Source organism: Pseudopipra pipra, chromosome 2, assembly GCF_036250125.1.
Source record: "Pseudopipra pipra isolate bDixPip1 chromosome 2, bDixPip1.hap1, whole genome shotgun sequence".
NCBI lineage: Eukaryota > Metazoa > Chordata > Aves > Passeriformes > Pipridae > Pseudopipra > Pseudopipra pipra.
Genome location: NC_087550.1, coordinates 95012554 through 95035493, shown reverse-complemented (window position 1 = coordinate 95035493; position 22940 = coordinate 95012554).

The following is a 22940-nucleotide window of genomic DNA, read 5'->3' as shown; positions in this document are numbered from 1 at the left end:
AGAGGTGGTTCTCTATTTTGATAGCTTTATTGTTTTTTTACATTAACATAGATAACATAAATACTGAAACACTGATGGCATTCTTAGACTATAAGGGAAGTGTTACAAAGCAGTGGTTCGTAGTACTGTAGCTACCTATCTGTTTTTAATTTTGGAGACTTAAATCTTTATTCCATTAACAAGGTGAATCAGAAGACATTAGAGGTTGCGCTTGCTCATTCTTTTCCCTTTAAGCCATTATGAATGTGCTGGAACGACTCTGAAACATCCCTCTGTGGACTCCACAAGCAGGGTGCCAGCTGAGAGGTGGCAAGAGGTGAATTGTTCTTCAGCACAGAGAAAAGGAGACGTGAGTAGTCTGGCCCAGATAGGGGTTTAGAATAATGAACTGGAAGGAACCAGGCAGTGGATGTCACTGAGTAATGCTCAGTCCAGTAACAAACCTCTGACCAGCAACAGGAGGATACAGCGGAGGTTTTTCACCTTATTTCTGCTTCCCATCATGGAAGAGAAAACAGCAGGAAGATTTTTCTGTGGTAGCACTAAGAGCTCTTTTGACATTGTCAAGCAGGTCAGTGCACACATAAAAATCTCTGACCTGCATTTTGGGTGCCAGGACACCAGCCTAGGCTCTTGGGAAGGGACAGTAGCTGGTTCCCTGTACTGTTAGAGTGCACAAATGCTAATATGGGCCTATGTCAGCTGGAAAGGCTTTTCCACAATCTTTCCAAAGTGATCAATAGAGACAGTATGTCAAAGAAGCTGCCGAAAGGAAGTACAAGGGTCTTCAGACAACAAAATCCCTAAAAGTTTCAAAAGGATGATGCTTTCCTTAAAATAAGCATAAGATGAATGATGACATGATTCCTCAGAATTGGAAGAAGAGAGAAACAAAAAGTGCATTTTGAGGCTAATTTTCCTGTTTTATATTAAGTTTTCAAAACTAGTCTTGAAAATCAAGCAGTTATGCTGAAAAGCTTCCACAAAATTACGGTGCTAAAATTGCAGCATTGATCTGCCTCAGGGGACAAATTCACAACCCTTGTAGAGAAATGATAAAACAGCAAAGTCAAGAGGGCAATCACACTTAGGGAGAACCAACTTTTCACAAAATAATCATTGGTCAAAATACATTTTTTTATATATTATTGCATAACATGCTACACACCTGCCATGAAATTAATTGTCTGCTGAAATTAATTGTCTTCTCCAAAAAGCTACAGATAGTGAAAACTTTGTTTCCTTTACTCTTCCATTTTCATACACTCACTCTCAGATAGCATGTATCTACTTCAAATTCACAGAAAAAAATATTTGTGCAGTCTTGGATTTCCACTCCTTCCTAACAGCTTTACCTTGTTCCTCCACCCTTCTTCCCCACAAAACTAGCATGTAACTCATTTGCTTCTTACACATGTATCGCAAAAGTGGAGTTTGAGAATAATTTGTAGGAGTTGTGCATGATAATTTATACACCAGTTAAGGTAAGTAGTGCATTGCAAAAAAATACAGATGTTTTGATTCAAAAATTTGAGGAAGCTGAAAATACCAAAAACCTTTATGAAATTAAGAGCTAAGGCTTCAGTGGAAGTCATGCTTTAAAATGCTTTATAAATCTGGATGATGCCAAATCTCAGCCCATCCCCTTACAGGAGAGAGTGGCCCTAAAGACAGGGCTGAACCATGCAATGATGGTCATCTATACGGCATACAGGAATGTCTGTCTGTCCTCAGCAGTTAGCCAGTGTTTTAGGGATCTCTGTGTTAGGAGAAACTAATAGTGGAGTCAGATACTTGTTTTATGCAATCCTTTGTATAGGCAGAAAAAGTCCATATGGCCCAATGCCCCTAAACTCTGTAGCAAAGTCAGTAGGCAGTAGGATGCATTGCTTTGTCATCTCTACTTGCAAGTCTTTCTCTACTTCTACCACAAGACTTTTATTTTATTCATGAATGTTTTTAACTGCTTTTGCACTGTTTGTACACTCTTTGTGATGACGGTCTCACCAGCATCCAGTCCTCCTTCTTGCTTTCCACTTAGCATGCTGTTACTTCTCTGCCTGTGCTCAACATATTTCTGCTGTTATCTTTCACATTCAACCAATGCCTCTTACTTCACAGCATTAAAGGATATTTTCTCAATTGTATTAGCTACTCCCTGCCCACTCTTATGCTGTTTCTTCTTTTGTTTCGGTTATTAACCTGAGGGGAATGTAACTGCCCTCTCATTTAGCCTGGAAGTATGAAATGGAAGTATAAGCACACAAAATGAGTGCACTGGAAGATTTGGCATAAATTCTAGGTAAAAGCTGATTGTCACAGAAACAAATTATCTATCTGCAGGAACAGAGAATAAGGGTTTAATTTCAAATTGAACAGACTAAAAATGTATTAAAATCTATTGGATTTGCAAACATTAGTGGAAATATGTGGCTGTACCTAGACAGGAAGAAAAGCATGGGTTTATCTCTGATACAGACTTTATGTGTTTTATGAAAAAACGTTGGATATAATCCAACACTTTGGAGAGCAAAGTGTGGCAAAAGATATGTCAACTGGTCCTGTTCTATGAAAAGAGCATATACGAATTTCTTGTTAATTTAGTCCTGCTAGTCAACTTCATGAAACACAGTATTTTCTTCCACCATACTCAAGGCTTCTGTGGCAGAAAACCAGACTGTTGGTATGCGGTCTGTTGATCTAGATTTTCTCCATGCTCTCCAAAACAGTCCTCCTTGCAGATAAATAGTTCTCTGTTTCTATGCAGGTTGTAGAGAACTTTCGCAGTAGTATTATAGCAAGGAATAACAGCTCTTACAGGATGATGATTGTCCAAAAGATCTCATAGATCAAAATCAGGGCATTAATTTCACCAGTTTGGCAATTTAGGACACACTCCCTCCTCTACATTAGTGTTCTGATTTGAAGCAACAGTGCAGCTTTGAAGGCCTATTGCCTTGCTTGTCCCTTTGTATCAGTTTGATTGGCAAAGCAGTTTTGTTGCATGAACGAGACTCCTTTCAGAAGAATCAAAGCTTGAATCTCTGTTTTAGATGTGTGTCTTCATATTAAAACCACAACAGAATAACATAGTCTTCACTGGGAATGGTCCAGAGTGATAAGGGAGAAAAACAAATCCATAGATGCAAATGCCTGGAGACTGTCTAACAACACACTTATAGAATCTGATTTCTCTCTGAAGAGCCCATGCTTCCAGGTGGGCACCATCACAGTAATTCTTCTGCACATCTGTTTCACAGATTCATCCTTTGAACACTGTCAGGTATCTCCGAGGCCCAGCAAAGAGGATTCCACTATTGGGACTTACACTGCAGTTTTCTTCCCTCTCATGATTTGTGGTTTAATGTTCTGATTTTTGAAATTGCTTATTTTCTTAGCCTCTGGATGAGCTAAAATCTCATACAAAATTCAAACAAGATTGATTACAAGACTCATCAAGTTTAAGACATTCAGGCCAAGCTGCAAAATAAAATCAATGCCAGTTGCTGCCTTTCATAATCTCTTTACTTCCTGACTGTGTGATGCTATTAAAATGCTTCATCTCCAAGTAATCTTATTGGCCTTTGCATTTATGCTATGGCTGACAGGATTAGCTCTGAAAAGCACTTACATATTACCTGTGATATAAACAAGAAGATTAGTGGATGGTCCTGTAGACTGACACTATTTTTTCTTTGTAAATTACGTACTGGATTCCAGGAGCAGAACATATCCTCTTGAATGGTTAAAATGTTTGTCACACAGGTAAGAACCTAATTCTCTTGTCAAAGGCCTTTTAGAACTCTTTCTGTGAGAAAAATATCTTCATCCCTGATTTTTTTGCAACAGACTATTTGAACATCTGATCCCAGCGTGGCTTGTCCAGCAGTATACTCCCGAAAGCACAAGAAAACAAGTAGACACCAAGATGACGTGGTTTTCATCTACTCTATTTGCCTAGCTGGAATGTGGGGCCATTTTCACAGTCTGAATTTTATCCATCTGCTAACCAAGTTTTGTGGGGGGACCCCAACTTTCCATGAAGAATACAATCCAGGAATTCAGGAAGCTACTGTTTTGCTAAAGATCACAATGAATACTTGCTAAACTTGGGAGATATGACACATTATATATGTGATATGTGATAATATTGTAAATATATACAAACAGTGAGCCATTTCTTATTCTTTTGTTTATGTTTACCAGCAGAGGCATATTCTTCAGCTTCAGGTTCTAGGTGATGTATGAGCATTCGGTTCTTGTGACAAGGTCTGTTTTCTAAAAGAGGATATTTATTTTTTCTGCAGTGCTAAGCATTCATCCTTTTGTTGCTTCCTTGGCTTAGATTGCTGAGGTTATTTTGAGATCAATTTTCATCTCCTATTTAAATCTTATGGCTGCTGGTTCAAATCCAGCTTGGGTCAGTAATTCTGCCATATACATGAAATAAGTTCTTGGCCTGAGCCAATTATTCCTTCTGAAGAGGTTGTCATGCTACAGGGAAATAATAGCAGCTCATTTGGCATTCTTCCTACCAGCCTCACTAGAGACATTACTGAAGAAGTGTACAGGATAATCCCTTCAATTCGGAACTAAGAATTGTGTTGCCTTCGTAAAAGCACTGTGGAAAAAAATTAACAGGTTTTTCACTGCAAAAGTGAAAGCGTTAATCTACATCCTAATAACGTTATTTGCTCACAGATGCAAAATATTTAAAATTAAATTATATAAATAACAATGGTGACTTGTCAGCCATGACAAATCATTAAGGAAAATTAGAACTACTGTAAAATAAAAAGAAGTACTTAAAAAACTCTAACATTAGCAACAATTCTCTTCTTTAAAAGATTCTTTCCTTGTTTAAAAAAAAAAAAAAAAAGGAAATCTTTGTTCTACACCGATATTTTGGTTCCAACCAGGTAGAGTGGCAAGCAATATCTGGCTGATTTCTGTCCTGCAGCTAGTTAATGCTGACAAGCTCTATTATGTGTTATGTATTTAACCTGGAAGGGTGTCTACTCTCAGAGAAAATTATAATCTCAATAGCACTTGCCTAGGCAGCAGGAAAGCCCTTTCTGATCAGGTTCATGCCTCAGATTAAACCTGGGGACTTTTTAAATTTTCTAACACGTATGTCCAGCACATACTTTAACTTCCCATCCAGATGTGTAGTTTTGCATCATGACACCTGGTAGTGGGAATGGAGAGTTGCTAGCCTCTTCCCTCCCAAAGGTGAGGCCAAGGTCAGGCCTTGATAGCAGCAGTGTGGGGCCAGGGGACATCCCCTCACCCCTTTGGGAGTGTGGATATGCTTGTGGCAATATGCTAAGCCTCTGCTGATCTGGGGCCACCCTGCACCTGGTTCCTACACCCACCAGCACGACATGCTTGAGCTGCTACTCCGGTTTGAATCACCCCATACCTAAGAGCCATCCTGGAGGGCTAGCAGCAAGCAGACAGAATGTAAACATGGTGTTCTGGTCGGGAGGAAGGGTTTCCTTCCCAGAAAGCACACTGTCAGGCTGTCACACTCGGCAGTGCAGCAAGGTCAAGTCTGGTCAAGATCTGGGAGCCACAGTCGTGCTGGTGGTGGGAAAGGGCAGAGGTTGCCCCACGGCCACTCACCTTCTCAGCTCTCTCCACACTCCAAGCTGAAGCAGCCTCAGGAAAACCTAAAAATGCCCAAATGGGCTGGATCTGCTGGACTGCCAGGAAAGCATATTCCTACTCCTCTTTCTAATGCAGCCAACTGGGAAGTGTTCAATTCAGAGGGACAGAGGAAACTCTTACAGCACCAAAGATTTCCTGCCAGCAGCCAGCCAGCAATCATATACCCAAGAGAGGCTTTGATGCATTTCAGTGAAAATGGGTGAGCTAAGTGGAGCTGATAATCTGCCCTTTTGCATCAAACTCCAGAAGTTACCTGGATACTCACTAACTCAAAAAAACAACATGGCATCTACATAAATAAATAATGAAATAAGCCTTGTACCATTTCTAAGTAATGAAAATGGAAGGTGCCTGATAACATGAACCCATCAGTAAACAATAACGCTACAAAAGGACACCGCCACAGTCAGTAGGCCACAAATTTGAACTTTTATTTTTGTCTCTTTGTAAGAGCATATAGCTCTCATAATATCAACTTTAATGCTTGGAGCAACCCTATCTTTCCGTAGCAAATAAAGCAGCATTGGTTTTGCAAGGAAATAAAGAAAAGAGAAGTCAATATTAACATTTCTACAGTCATGAGCTTTCTGTTGGAATATTGATAAGACATATATAAGCAAACAATATAAAAAAATTCATATCCAGATTTTTACTAGAGCATTATAAAATGTATGAATAAAATGTCTTTTTAGGTTAAAGGAATTCCTTTCTTAGGAAAAAGGACTTCAGGTTACTCACTGAAATTGTAATTTCATATTTCAAGCCATGCATATATGCCCATTTGTTGGCTGTAGTGATAGCAAAGCTATTGTTCTGTTAAAACAGGAAATAAAAATTATCACTATTCAGTAAAGTTTTAAACAGGATCACTAATGACAAAAAATGTCAAATAGCCATTAAATTTCTGAAAATGAAAACCATCTGTCCATTACCCTTTCACTGAATCTAGCTCAATGTGTCATTTTAAAGAGTTCTGTCAAGCTACATCAGTCACTTTCCATTACACTACTCCCACAACATCCAGAGACTGCCTGGAATTGTGCCTGCTCCAGCTCAGCCTTTCTACAGCCTTTTGATTGACCAAGTTTCCCTCAACATTTTCAGTGCATGCTAAATTGGAGGCGCGATCCTGCAAATCTTACAAATATATTTCAATTTTAAGGGCTTTAATAAACTCCTACTCTGACATTTCCCAGGCAGAATCCTATTGACTTCCCAAGAGGTTTGCCTGACAACTGATTAAGCAGAGAGTAAATCTCCAGGGTTTAGTCCACTATTTTCAGTATGACTAATAATAACTATTTACCTGAATAAGGGAAAGAAATACATTTCATCATGTCATGATACTCTAAGCATTTGTTGTCACACCTACAGCTTACACCTGGATCAGTAACTCCAGTGACAAGAGTCTCCAGTCATTCTAGTTGCAAATGTTGTTTTCATCCTAAAATCGGTCCTATTTTTAAAATTATTAAGGAAGAGACATATTTTTCTCTCTTCAGAAGAAAAGGGGGTTTTGTGTAAGAAGACCTGAAATGCCTTGCAAGGCAAAAAGGAAGCAAGCTCCAATGAAAAATTTCTTGCTAGAAAGGTCTAATTGCTATGCAAGAAGTTCTTGCAATTCTTGCTGCAATATTTTGGTTTCTCTGAAATATTTCTTCTTTTTAAACAGAGAATGAAGCATTTTCCTTGCTTGTGTACAACCAGAAAGTTTCCTTGCTTCTGATGGACTTTGATTGCATAAATTAATTAAGGAAAACAAAAAGTTTTAAGCATGTGAGCAAGATGAAGATTGATTGGATTACAGTTATGTCATGTACACCTCCCAGCTTTTCTTTTTGAAATTTTTTTAAAAAAATAATGTTGATTTGGCAAAGTTGTTCCTGGTTTTTGGCTAGTCCAGTCACATGTTTTTGCTATACTTTTCCTGGGAAGAGAAACTTTACAGTGAATATAAGAGATAAAAAGTCTAAATGTTATTCATTTGTCCATGGTTTGTAATTTTAGGGTAGACAGTGGTGAGAACAAAATTAACAGAACACATGAGTAACTACTCTTAAATTGCATGCCAGACTGTTCTGTCAACTTTAACAATTTCTCTTGAAATTCATTAAAACTCAGATTGCTGCATTTTTCACTGCTAGACTGAGCACCACTGAACCGCCTTGATTAGTCCAGGACATGCTGGATTATTTTGGGTAGTGGTATATTTAGAAACTTTCAAGATTCAGTGTAAATTTTTTCTGTGTGGATTATTTTAGACTAGGAAGTACTTGAAACGTCAAATATCAGCTCCAGATAAGTCAGTGTAGCCTTTTGAGTGAAGGGGAAAAAAAAGTAAATTTGACTATGATATTTAATAATCTATGTAGACTGGAAACTGGCTTCCATATTTTACAAAGTTTACAAAGGGAATTGCAGGAATTTAAGGATGATTAAAATATGTTAGAAACACTCATTAGTACACATGATAATGTCAGGTATCTGGAAAAAAAATTCTGACAATTTACAGGAAAAACCTTCCTGTTCTGGGGTTGGAGGCATTGAAATGCCTTTGTCTTTTTTTTCGTAGGAGAGGTGCTCCAGCCCTCTGATAATTTTTGTAGCTCTTCTCTGGATTCGCTCCAACAGGTCCATGACTTTTTTAGGGGGGCGGCTCAGAGCTGGACGCGGTACCTTGTGAGAGAAGAGGAGGAGAATCACCTCCCTTGACCTCCTGGCCATGTTTCTTTTGATGCAGCCCAGCATGCAGTTGGTTTTCTGGGTCTCAAGCACACACTACTGGATCATATTCAGCTTTTAATCCACCAGTGCCCTCAAGCCTTTCTTTCAGGGCTGCCCTCAATCCACTCATCATGCATGATGTTGTATCCATGTTTGCAACTGCCCCAACACATGTGCAGGACCTTGCACCTGGCCTTATTGAACATGAGATCTGCACAGGTCTACTCTCAAGCCTGTCAAGGTCCCTCTGGATGCCATCCTTCCCTGCATGTTGGCCACACTACACAACTTGGTGTCATTGGCAAACTTGATGAGAGTGCTCTCAATCCTGCTGTCCTCCAACGAAGATGTTAAACAGCACCAGTCCCAATACTGACCCCTGAGGAATTCCAGTTATCACTGATCTCACTGGGACATCAAGCCATTGACCACAATGCTTTGACTGTGACCAGCCAATTCCTTGTCCACCAATATTTTTATTATTATAAATTTTTATGGATTTGTAGCACTTGCTTAACAAATAAGAACCCTGGATTTATTTGAACTGGACGTAATCATGCAAATGCAGGTCTCAGAGTATTTTGCTTCACAATTCAGTTGCAGCACCCTCATTTCTTGCTGTGTGATTGGTCACATCATTGGCTATTTTAACAAAGGTGTGACATGTACAAGTGCTGTAATTCCTGCCTCAGTGAGGTTATGAATGAGTCTCCAATGGGAATGGAACTGTGGGACTTGAAAAAACAATAGACCAGAGGAAAAACTAGTAAGATACAGGACACAACAGGATAGGTTATAGCTGTAGGTAAATTCAAATGAATATGCCGAACACAGGACTGTTTCAGGATTTTACATGCTGACTTGCAAGAATTAGGGGATTTTGTTAGCATAGAGAAAAAACTGTGATTGGGGGAATGTGGAAGAAAGCATAAAAATAATTTTGAAACCAGTCAAAAAGAGACATTATGGAAGCTGCCATCTTCAGCAAGGACTGTGCAAGGGTGATGTGAAAAGAGGTTGTCCATCAAAAGCACCACACAATGTACAGCAGTGAAAAGTGTGTAGACAGATTGCATATATCTGTCTATATTGACAGTCCCTATATCTCATAGTTAGAAAGGCCTGTAGAGGGAGCGTGGCTACCTTCCTAATTTAGGCATCCTCAGTAATCCCATAATTACACAAGATGAATTCAGAACCCTGAGCCTTTTAATAATGCAGGGCTAACTGCAATTTCACCCTGTGAGCAGAGAGACACGGAAGTATAAGGATCAGTTCAGCCCTCAGCACACAATGTCTCCTTCAGCTGTTCTTAGAGGCAGATCCTTCTCCCTAGGCATTGTACCACACCACAGGCACATCATGCTGCCTTTTGAGGTTGAAATGTACTAAATGTGTTTCTGGGAAAAGGAATTTACTACTACTATCACCATTGTCCTACTGTTACATCGCCTCTCTTTGCTGCTCCTGCCTGTGTTGCGTGATGTATCTCAGGTTCTATGAAAGCCACTGGAATTCACACTTTCTTCTCATCTCAGAATATCCACATCCTTAACTCATGCAACAGAGCAGCACCCAGTATCTAGGTGAGAACAGCCCAAGTGCAGCTTTACAGTGTTTACTCAGAAATACTATATTCATACATGAATTTCCATCTCTGTTACGATAAAAGCACTCTTCCAGGTGAATTAAAATTGATTGCATGAATATTCATAGGCAAAGAAAAAACATTAGTCTATACATAACAGGATTGCACATGCTTGTTTGCAAATAGATTTTCCTAAGAATTAACCCAGTTCCTCTTTAGAAGATAAAATCAGCACTTTTTTTTTTCTCTGCTTGTTTGACATTCCCTGTGTGCATTTCCACTGATGTGTCCCTCATCACCATGGTCATCACTGTGCTATGCCATGCAAAACTAGCAGCATGGCAAGCATAAAATTGCTCTTACATTCATGTTTCATATAGAAAACTTATGTCAAATCACTTGTCAAAGGATGTTGTAAATACTTGGAGCAGAACAAGGAATTAAACTCAAATTTCCCACCTCCACTGCAGGTGACATCTCCTCAGCTTTCTTCCCATCACTTTATTCTGCCAAGGGAAAATTTAAAAAGGACATTTTTAGCTTGCTATCCTACCAAAGGCAAAGTTTTAAAACACTACAGCCAGAGTTACTGTACCAGGCCATGCAAAGAAAAAGAATGCAGATACTGTGGTGTGCATAGGAAATACCAGAAGATGTCTGTATTGCAAGGAAGGGAAGAGGTGCTGAGATTTAAATGCAGGAAGTGATATGGAAACAGTCAGAGGTAACTAAACCAAGAAGTGAAGATGATGTAACAAGAGTGAAGATGATGCAACACTACACTTACAGTGCAGCCTTTGTATGGGAAACTAAACCATCAATTGACTATAAGCAGGAATCACTGGAAATCAGGATTCATCCCTTGCAGTGTACACATAATTATTTGCTAGGAAGTGAGGTGCTTGCACGTTCTTCTGAGGCGCTGATTATCTGGAGGTGCTCATCCAGTGCTTTTGCGTTAGTTTTGTGAAGAGGAAAGAGAGATAATGGTGCATATTCTAAATGCAAACAAATATGTTGGCTTTTTTTTTCTTTCTCTCCCCAAAGTAATTGTTGCTCAGATAAGGAAGACTTTGCTCTTAACTTACAATTCACTGCATTTTTCTTTTCCAGACCACTGGATTATAGGAAGGCCTGATAGCTATTGGTAACTTGTTTCTGACACCTTACTAGTCTTTTCTGTGACTGAAAAAAGGAAGTTTGTTTTAAAGGAAGGAGAAGATGTTCTCCAGTATACACAGCTTGTTCCCAGTATAGAAGTAGATTAGGGAAAAAAAGTCAGAAATATGTTTCTCAGTTACTTGAAAAGCAAGTTTGAAGCCCCATATATGCAAGGCAGTAGTGGCAACCTGTACTGTCAATAATGACACACTCAGAACCATACAAAATAACTGTTTTAAAGTCAGAAAATAACTATGTGTGTAAAAGATGTCATGTCACATTATACTATTTTTGAATGGATTTTTTCATAAAATTGCAGAAACAGAATTCACCATTGTAAATAAATTAGTTGCTGAACCCTTAGTTCTTTTATAATGAACTCATCAAATAACCCAAGAAGCTGTCTTGCCTTAAATGGAGTGCTCCTTAGGACCTCTGACAAGTGACAGGAATTTACAGATTGATATCTGACAGCTTTTATTTGCATCAGAATCCACTCTTCCCATGAGCAGTTCCAGGAATAGTTTGTAGGACAGAAGCATCTTGCACAAATGGCAATGCTTAATCTAAAATAATAATATAACAAGATTTTGTGTTTTTTTTCTCTCATCTACAAACTTTTCAAGCTATAAAGAATCATTTAAATTGACCCAAAAGAATGAAGGGATCAATATTATTTCAGGTTTCAGGAAAATATTTTGGAATTTCATAAACACGAAATCTAAACCATATAAAAAATTGCCTCCCTTGGCTCTTGCCTTCTTTGATCACTGACTGATTTATTTTTAACAGGATGGGCTTAATATTACATAGATTGTTTATACAAGCTAATATGAATTCAACTACATGTGTTCCAATGAACAGATGTTTTTTACTCCACAATGTTGACGAGAATACTTATCAATAAACTGATAGATTTATTCATGAAAAGTGCGTTCTGGCATTTGTTTTGTTAAAAATAATTAAAGCAAGACATCTCTTTTAATTTGAGGCTGGTGAGGGGGTTGTTTGTAGGTGGTCTAGATCCCATATAAAAGCTTGGTTGCCTTTTTCTTCTTTTTAATAGAATTGTTTCAAATATGCCTGTCAGACAATGACAGAGTATTGTAATATGCTTCTAATGAGGGAGCTAAAGACATTAAATAACTTCTGATGGATTTTTGGTGGTGGTGGTTGGACAGGTATTTGTTATTGTTTCTAATTTTTTTACCTATTCAGTTCAAATTGCAAAAGAAATAAACAAACAAACCCTGAACCTATCAAATACTAATCCCATGTGAAAAAAACCTGCATAATGCAGCAGGAAGAAAAGACAAACAGTGCTTTTAAAGATAATTATGAGCAGTCACCTCGACTTTTTTTGTCTACTTGACTGAAATAGTCTGTTTAGAATGTGTTATGGAAAACACCTGACCTGTGAACTAAACCAAGCATGCTGTAAACGTAGCGGGATCTTTACTAATGTAAATTAGACAGACCGAATATTTTGTTGCATGGGGTCAGTCGGAAACACTGTAATCTAATTACTCTTCAGTTTCATTTATGTGCACAGACATTTGCTCCTGTAACAGGGAAGACTGTTTCTTTTGGCAGCAGAGGCGATGTGGAAGCCTCCAGGATTTGGAGGCTGATAATAGGACTAATGTGCTGGCGCCCTGACAGAGGGCACGGGAGGGCATGCTATTAGATAAGTGTTTCTGCTACATTACCCAGACAGCATTGCCCTTCACAGAATGTTCCAGCCATTGTGCAGTTTGATATCACACAACTATAGAATGCTAATGCCAATGTAATTATGTATTTTGGCTTCTTTTTTAGCAATAGTCTGTACTTAAGCAAAATTTAGTACCATCTTATATGCTCCTACATCTGGATAATTAAAGGGCATTTCAGTTTTCTTAACGTGGAACTAATGATATGAAGATCAGTGTCTATTTAAAGTGTTATTCACTGTGCTTAGGGAGTCCTGATAATTAGGTCTGTTTTCAGACACTAAATGTATTTGGTGGAAAAAGAATGACATTTTGGTGCAATTTAGTCAAATTTATTTTCCCCGGGTTAGTGTGTGTGTCACATGGGCTTCCCTGTATTTTCCCTCTTCTAAGTAGAATTTGCAGGTGCAGAGGTTTAGCTTGAATATATGACAAACATTATGTGATAGAGCTCCAGGAAACTCAGAATTAAGACTGCATTTTCATAAAATGACACAAAACCACCAGTAGTGAAGGAGACACTTGCTCCTGTCCCAAAGGAATAGGATGTTCTCACCAATCAATTTAAGGAAGTCTCTCTGCAATATGGGATATCTTAAAATGAGACAAATCTGCAAAGAAGGTGGAAGTATTAACTTGATTTATAGACTGTCCTTCTGACTTATCCTCATGGGTGCTCAGCTAGAAAGTTATTTTCAATTCTTATCTATTGGTGAATATCAGCATAGAGTTGTCCACAGTTGGGAATAGAGGGTATCTTAACATGCTCTAAACAAAACATAGTCATGAGAAATTAATTCAATCCTGATAGATGACCTGACCGTGAAAGTGTAAATGAAAGCCTAGGTCGGATTTTTGTGTTAAACTAAGTGGAAACTCAAGAAGCAGGACTCGAGTTACCATCACACACTTTCAACTGTTTTAAGATTGACTTAAAAACATTAAATTACCATAAGTTTAGCAGCACATGGTATTTCTGCATGTGAATTGCTGCGTTCTGAAGGGGGAACAGAGGCCATATGTGTTTTGAGTCTGCTTTTCCCCACACAACAGCGAGGGCGAGATGTGTCGGCATCATATTGCTTGCGAACACGTGGCATCCACGGCTGCTCTCAGCACCAAGGAGGAGCTGCCTGGCAGCTCCCCTCCAGCCTCACTCTGGAGCCTTGCAAGCTTCCTGGGGAGCCTCTTTCTGTAGCCTTAGAAGGTTCCCTGGCTTCAAATGAGCTAAGTAAGCTGTGGATGACAGCCCGTCACACAAAGCAGCTGCTCCTTCCCGCTCCCCTCAAAGGCTGGCTCCCGCCCCCAAATTCCTGCAGCATTCCGACCCCGTGGTGTTTACATGGAGGGAGGGCTGGGAGGACGGGGGCCAGGGTAAGCCAGGCCCCACTCTGCCTCTTCACCACTACAGGCAGTGAGAAAGGTGGCTTGGGTTTTGCACAAAATTGTTTGCCTGATTAGAAAAGGAGTCACTACACTCAGCTTCTCAGTGGATTGGTATTTATGTAGAAAGTAAAGAAATAACATATGCCCCCCTCCCACCCCTAAACTATGAGTAGCATACAGAGGTTCAAGTGACAAAGCATTCCATGCAGCAGGGTTTGTATATCCTGGATTTGGATCTGTGTATTCCCGGGTATATTCCACATGGAGATTTGATTGTGACAAATCTTAAAGTAGCTCTTTCTTATACAGAATTATTGGAATTAGTATGTTATAGCTAGTGGCCTGAACTGTTTAATGCTACGGAGAGGTGTCTAAAATGACTGCACTTCTGCCTTCTTCTTCATTAGGCTATATGACTTTTGATACAAAGCTTATCTGAAACACTAAGGTATAACTCATCAAGTAAGGTGTACTTAACCAAAAATTCTTTAATATTGATACCTAAAGGCTATCAGTGCTATGAAGCTTATTTGGCACTGATAGATGGAGTAAAATTATGTGGTCAGCTCTAAGAATCAATGATAAAGTATTTTATAATCATATATTTTTAACAGGAAGCCATGCTTTTGAATTCCCTCTGAAAGGGAAATCAGTGACTGATTTCCTATCCTATTATCAGAAAAGCACATTACTAGGAAAGCACAGCAGACATGGAAACAAAGTCAGCAGCCAACAAACTCCAATGAAATCCTAGTTCTGGATATTGCTATACCAATGATCAATTTGTATCATGCTTAATAGCAGTCATCATTAAAGATGAAAATGATCAATTAAAGTATTTATCCATTTACAAACCTATGCTTCTGACAACATTAAAAAGTGAAGGATAATTAATTTGGGACCAAAGAGTATATAATTTTTAAAGTTTTGTGTTGTGATTTTCAAAAGAAGCTACACTCCCCTGCATCTGCAGCCTGAAGAGGGAAAGGAGCTGCGCACAGTGACAAGGGCTGCTTCAGTCCTAGCAGCCACAGGAGGGGCTCTTGTTTCCTTCCAACACCTCTCCCACTCCTGTTCTTCCCTGCTCTTCTCCCCCAGTAAATCTGCTAGCAAGTATAACCCCCTGAGCAGATGGGTAGTAAATACAGAGCTGGAGATTATGTCTGACAATTAAAAGTGTCTGATTCTTCATTATGAGTTACATTAGCTAAAGATCTCATAGCAGGCTTCTATCTTAAATGCATGCATTTTCTAAGCATGCACTTTTTATCCTGAATAACCTATTAAGAAAATGCAGTGTTTAGAGATACCTACATTTCAGAGTTCCAAGCTTGACACCATATATGGGTCTGTTTTACAGACGGAGCCAAGAGCTCTCCCTCTCAAGGCAAGCCCCTCACTGCAGCCTCAGGGTGGGCACCAACTCCCCAGTTCCTGACCAGCATTCCAACCCCTGGCTCACACTTATCTGCTCCAGCAACTGGGTGCACACAAGTATTAGTTAGTACACCTGCAAAACGAATTTGTCCCTGTAAATTTTACAAGTGTGAATTCTAACACTTGCCTGCCCCACTGCTGCCACTGCCTGCAGTGTTTGCTCTCACAAATTACAGGGAGGTTCTAGGGTAAAAATTTGCCATAGCACATTTACGTGCCAAAAATTCTGTCATAATGCCATTACTAGAGCTCCACACCTTGCACTATTCTACACAGATACTAATAGCGCTCATGCTGAGTAGGTCTGAAGCATGGGAAGCTTTTTCCCAGATCTCATGAGGTGGAAGGTATCATCACCGACAGAGATTTTGCTTTTGTTTTGTGGCTACGGAAAACAAGAAGCCTGTCAACCTTAGCAGAAATCAAAAAGATTTATCCCCAAAACCAAGGAAATGTTATGCACTTAACTCACAAAAACTCTTGGCAATATTTCATAATGAGGTATCTCACCACATTTTAGGTTTCTGAGATGTTTTGTCTTGTTTTCTTTAGTGTCTTGATGTTGTTCTAATGCTATTTGCAGATGAAAATATTAGATAAATTTAAAGGCTATATGACTTAAAAGTTTACATGATATAGTTTTCCTGAGCTGATAGCCATAAACAGACCTGAGAGCAAGAATAAGGCTTTTATGAGAGTAGAATCCATACCTGCCAGTCAGCTGAAACTGCAAGCAGTTTGTTACCAGATTTATTTTTTTTAATTGGATACAGTTTGAACAGATGCCTGTAAAGAGCCATTACAAACTAGCTACTTAGAAGGACCCAGCAAGGCATTGAAGTGCTGCTACAAACAGAAATTTAAAGGGCTAAATTCACACTTTTAATAGACAAAACAGCTGTAAAAGACAAATACATTTCTCCACACCATTATTTAATTTTAAAGTAAAATCTAGGGGATTTTAGTAGATAGTTTATCTAGATAGTTTATCTAGAAGATAAACTATAATAAATGTCAGCAATATTTAACTCCCTTTTCTGCCAAATGCCTAGTCATTGAAACCATCTGGGAAAAGTTCAGCACCAGATAGCTTCCTCTGCTGTGAGTATCTTTACATGTCCTTTTCTGGCTTATCGGTAGTATTTTGTCATTCAATCTACAACAGTAGCATCTAACCCCCATTGCCTTGTCCCAGTCTCTGTAAGTTTCTTTACCTTCTTCAGCCTTCTTATACTTAGCTCTCTTTCTCTCTCACTGAACCTTGGTAACTACTTATTGAGAAGTTCAGCACAAACATGCTGTCACTGCTTTCATCCTCTTCGACTCCTTTTCTAAATCTCTTGTTCCTCTGCATGCTCTGATATCTTGACTTCTTGTTGTTCACAATTCTTGTCTCAGTTTTCTGCTCTTCACTTTCTAAGGGGGTTCGGGCCACCCTGTCTTCTACCTGAACCAGTGCCCTCAATGATATCTGGGTATCTCAAGAAGGCTCCAGCTGAAGAAATCGCCTTCAAACATCTTACTGCTTTCAGTAATTACTTCTTTATAGTTCTTCCCAAGACTTCTGGACCACTGTGCTATCTTCTCCTGTTTCTCTTCTTTAATCATTTGAAGTATTGTTGTTTCCCTTTCACCTTCTCTTGGTAGTCCATAGAGCTTATACTATGAATTATCGGTTAAATTTAGTCTATCAGCTATTGTTCCTTATATAATTGTAAAGATGTTTAATTCATATTCCACCTTCATAGTAACATACCTCCAACATGGTTATCTCATTTGCAAACCTGATTAAAAAGTATATTTTTGTTCATAACTAAAAAACTTATCACACAGGTAAACACTCTAACATGCTACCTGTATAGAATGCTTACCATTGCTCTCTTACAATAAATCAAAAATGTTCTGCTCCCTGTCATAGGTACTATAGCATTGAGTTGCAAATTGAGTTCACTTTATCTCAAATGGCAGAGGTGTGCTATTTGTAATCTATTCCTGCTCTCTCCTCAAAACTCCCTCCTCTGATGATGATACCAGTTTTAAATCTTTGTATTAAAAAAAAAGTTTTGCAGACTTTTCTCTTGATGGCTCTTGCACATTTGGATTTCATGTTTGGCCCAACCTTATCATATCAAAATTAGGACACATCAGATGCTGTCTCAGCTGGGAGGTAGAAACCAACAGCTGAGAGCTGATAAGAAACAGCTTCTTAAACTATCTCCTGCCTGCTCCTGAGTCTGCAAGCACTATTTCTCCATTCCATTCTCCATTACATTTTGAATGTTTGAACTGTTAGCAGTTCTAAAGAGACAATTATTAAAGATAATCTGTTTGCCTTTCCACTGGATCAGAAGGGACAGAAGGAGAAACTCACATCTAGACTTAGCACTTCTGTGCTCTGCGGGAGTGGACAAGTGCCATAGGGAGCATTCCACCAATCTCAGTCAGCCCTCACCCACAGGGCTTCATGTCCTTGGGCATGCAGGAGCACACTGGAGAAAGATGGTGTGCAGATCCGGCTCTGGTGCAGAATTAGGAGTTAGGATATGGCCAGAGCACATACTCGGGCTCAGAAACATGGAAATGCTCTCGAGTCTGGGAATACAGATGTAACTGCAGCCATGAAATTGTCTCAGCTGAGGTGCAGAAAATCTTGGCAACACCAGCATTTTAGCTGTTATTTTCCAGCTCTACCTCCAATTTTCTTTCACTGATTCCGGGAGTTCCAGCCAGGCTACACCATGGAGAAGGTTCCCCCTTGGTTGAGTTGTCTGGCTCCCTTCTTAATTCCAACGTCACAGATGAAGAATTAATAAACTGATAAATGACCAGAAGGGCAGGAGACGCACTGAAGGTCATTTTGGATATAACTGACTATCTAAGCACCCAAGGAATGACAGAGTCACTTGATAATCATAAATTTTTACAACATTCTATGATTTATAGAAGGTCAGAGAAGCCCTGAAATATCTGCTTCAGTGACTGAAACATGTTAACACTCTGAAACCCAACATGTGATTATTGAGAGGGCAGCCAGGACTTGTGTGACTTTCACAGTTGAACCCTGCCAAAGTGAACCAGACAGTAGTTTAAATGAAGAGAGAAGAATAGAGAAATTCAAACATAATCTTCTTCTGGGAAACACTAAGCTTCCTTTATTACATTTTGTGCAAGTGACCTTGAAGAACATTTCTATATTTCAGAGAGCAAGTTTTTATGTCATTAAAACAGAAAAGGAATAAAGGAAAAGGCATTAAGTTTTGCCCTGGAGTAAACAGTTACCACTGACATTGTGCCAGTTCATACTATCATTTTGGACAGTGTTTCTCTTACAATTAAAAAAAAAATAAAATTGAAAAAAAGGCACCCAAACGGACTGAAAACTCTTCTCAACAGGAGTCCAATACATCAATATAAAGCTGATCTATAGTCCTCTCAGATTTATTCTGTAAGGAGCAACCTTTTTTGTTCAGGGCATGGATTGCATGACCTAAAATGCCTTTTCCTTCTATTTCGGTGATGCACAGTTATTTTAGCAGCTTCGTTCCTTTTCTCCTCTGTCGGGTAATAGTATTAGTGGTGGATCTGCCAGAGGAAACCAGGGCTCTCAGAGAGTTGTAAAAATAGCTCGGTGCATCCAAAGGAGGCGGGCGAGCCCCCCGCAGCCCGAGCTCGGAGCGAGCCGGGAGGGGGAGTTTGGGGAATGCTGTGAGCTCCCGGCAGGACGGCGGGGGCTGGGGGCGGCTGCTCCCCCCGGGCCGGGAGCGAGGGGCGGCCTCGGGGCCGCGAGTGCGCTTGTTTATGCCCAGTGGCAAGGCTGCCGCCCGGCGCCCTGGCCTCGCTCCTCTGCCTCCATTCAGTATTCCCCCTGTTTATTTATTCTGCAGCATTTATGGATATCCCTCTGCGGAATTGCATTAAGGACTCGTCTATCTTATCAGGGGTGACAAGCTTTGTACTCCAGAGGCTCCCTCCGCCGGGTCCCCGCAGCCGGCCGGAGGCGCGGGGAGAGGCGACAGCAGGCAGCACTGAGAGCTGTCCGCCTTAACTCTTTCCTTGCGGAAGAGTTCTCGGCCAGGGGCGAAATAGCAGACATTCTATCCCATCTCTCCATTCAGTTACTGCAGAAGGAGCACTGGGAAACCAGGCACAACTGCTTTAAAGGCAGGTGAATTGGGGTGATTGCCAAAGGCGTAATTTTAAAAAGTAATGAATACTTCAGGTGTGGATGTATGAGAGAAGCCCTTGCTTCAGACTCTGCCACCACCCCAAGTCTCTCCCCAGCTTTGAAAAGAGACAGTCCTTCATGCTCTGATTGATTGCTGGTACAAAGCCAAAGGGAGTGAAAACTGCAAACCTCCCTTGGTCCCATGCCAGTCCTCAGACCAGAATAAAATCAAGGCTGGACCTTTTCCTGTGGTAAATCTGCTTATCTCCCTTCAAGCACCTGACTTACACTTAAGAGAAATGTATATATGGGCTAGCGTGCAGACTGTACCATCTCATCCTTTTATGCTGCTTTTATCAGGATATGTAAGATTATGTGAACAGTTTACAGACACACAACAATGCAATTACAAGCTAGAGTGTGTAATGCAAACAGATTAGCCATCAGCAGAACTGGCAGAAGGCAAATATAGGTTTTAACTGTTGGCTCTTTTCTGAAGTACCAATAGCACAGCAGTCACCCAGCTGAGGCAATGGAAAGAAGCGTGTGATCCACCTCGGTGCATTTCTCATGTGTCACAGATTCTTCTCTATCTGAAATCAGAGGGGCCAAAGTATCCTAGGAATCCTTCTGCAGGGGCTGTCCTTGCAGAACAGAAGGATCTCTGTTTGATTATGAAATAAGCTCCCTGCTTCTACCTGTGAGTTTCCTTTGAACATATCAGGCCTGAGAACTACTGAATTCTCTGCTACAGCTTGCAATAATTTTAATGACGCAAGAGAAAAAGACCCTTCAAAAATATCCTAACCTACCAGCTGTTTAAAAAACGAAAAAATGGGGCTGAAATATCAGGAGGGAGATGCTTCCTTGTAAAACAGACTTCATCTCCTTGTGTATAATTTGCACAAAGCTAAAATTGCTTGCTTGTTTACAAACATATGTTTGTAATGTGTAAATGTATGTAAACATTAAAAACCCTATAGGTTGACAAATGTATTTTATTTGGCAACACAAATGACAAGGAACAGAAAGCCCAATGCAGACATCACCATTGTCGTGCAATGATAGTGTGATCAAGACCCCCATAGCTCTGAAGTTAGTGCAGGGAGGCACTTGTCTCTGTGCAGAACCTTTCTACTGCCCAAGCCCTGTTTGGAACAAGAACCCAGGAGATGTTTTGCTGTGTTCCAAAAATGTATTTTTAGACAGCATAAAATATGGTATAATAAGGGAAACTTAGTCCAGTTTCAGCTGCACTGAAGGGCATGCCGATTCCCCAGCTGACTGAACAGATACTCTTTACTATTGAAAGAGATCAGGAAGAATGCTGATTTGCAGCCCTGTCCCACTGCAACCTTAAGCAAACAGAGTTTAATTAGATCAATAATGATCAAAGTTACTTTGGGCAGAGAGGACTTTCAGTTCCTTTAATGGTGATGAATCCACTGCCTCAGAAAGGAAAAACAAAAACAAAGCAGAAAAGAGAAAGTCGGGGGATTTTTGCCAGCCTAATAATTTAAAATAGTTCTGTTGTTCTCCTTAGTTCAAAACGCTGGGTACCGTCACAATAGCTCTTTGATATTGGACACTGATATTGATCTGGGTGCATCTGTCTTGCTCAGCAGCTGATAATGACAGCACACGTGATTTCCTGTTATTGAAGCCCCACAGACATTTCTGGATCCAGAGCTTGGCAGCTCCAGCGATCCTTTCCCATCAGCAGCCCAGTGTCCAATGCTCTCATTGCCTTTCAGCCGATGTAAGGAGGATACGCTGCAGCCTCGCTGAGTTGTAAACAACTTGTTTACCTCCTTCTCAGTGTAATCTGTCCCTGCTTCTATCGGCTCCTGTGGTATCAACAGAGCATTAAAACACCCCAAGCTCATAGGCTGATGTGCAGAAAACAACCCAAGGAGCCTTTCCAGGCTCTTGCTTTGTAGGGCACGGGAGGTTATTTATACCTGTTGTTTCCAGACAGCCAAAGCAGCCCTGCTCTTGCATGTGGTTAGCTTTGAAGAAAACTAGGTTTTGACGTTTGTTCAGCTGGGATGAAGATGTAAACAGTGTGAGTCTGATGCTGCTCTTCCTGCAAAGCTTCATTTGGGTCACACAAAAAGAGACATCTTTTTTACACGCTGTTTACATTTGAAGAGGAAAAGTAAAAGATTTGTGTGATTTATAGACCCCTAAATTCTGGGGGAGCACCCATCAATACTGCAGCAGAAGGCTTGGGTGAAGGGTAAAACCCCCACAGATTTTAACCAACATGTAAAAGGAGGGGAATCTGAAAACATTTGGAAAGTCTTTAGTCTGTCCCCTCCGTATTCCTGACCGGGACTTTGGAACAACCGCGCAAGACACTGACCCAGAAACAACTTCCCTGGGGTTTCGTGTACCGGGCAGTGAATAGGAGTGACAGGACTCCCCGTATGAATGCGCTCACTCTGTACCAGAGGTGCAGAGCAGCTCTCAAGCACTCTCACAGAGCGTTATCCCGCTTCTGTTGAAATCGAGGGCAAGCTGCCGAGCAGATTTGGGGATTTTAAGAAGCAATGGATATTCATGCAGTACAGTTTTGAAGCTGTCTGTAGTTCACATCACTCTGTGCGATTGTGTCTGATACACCACCATACCCGTGCGAGGGGATGCTTTTCCTGCCAGTTTCCCGTCTGCAGAGCACATACCATAAAGAACAGGCAACTATTTTTGCTCATGCTCTTCACTAGTGATTTTTAGTTACATTTGAAGACTTCTTCTGGGAAGTATCTGCAATATAAAGATCTTTCCTTATGTTTTACCTGCTTGTTCAACTTGGTGAAGAACTTGAAATGCAACGGAATAAAACACAGTTTCTTTTAGGGATCATGCTTGAAAATAGAAACTTGGTTTTGAGAAATACCAGCTTCTGTCACCCTCAGTCACAATAGTGTGGAGACTGTTTGATATGCAAATTGAACTGGAGCTGTTGTAAAATGAAGCCAATGCATTTAGCAGAATAACCTGACCAGGTTATTCTGACCATAAATACATAATCCAGGCAACCTCATTTAGGTGTTGACTCATCTCAGGCAGATGTCCCTGGGAGAGGGTGGATTTT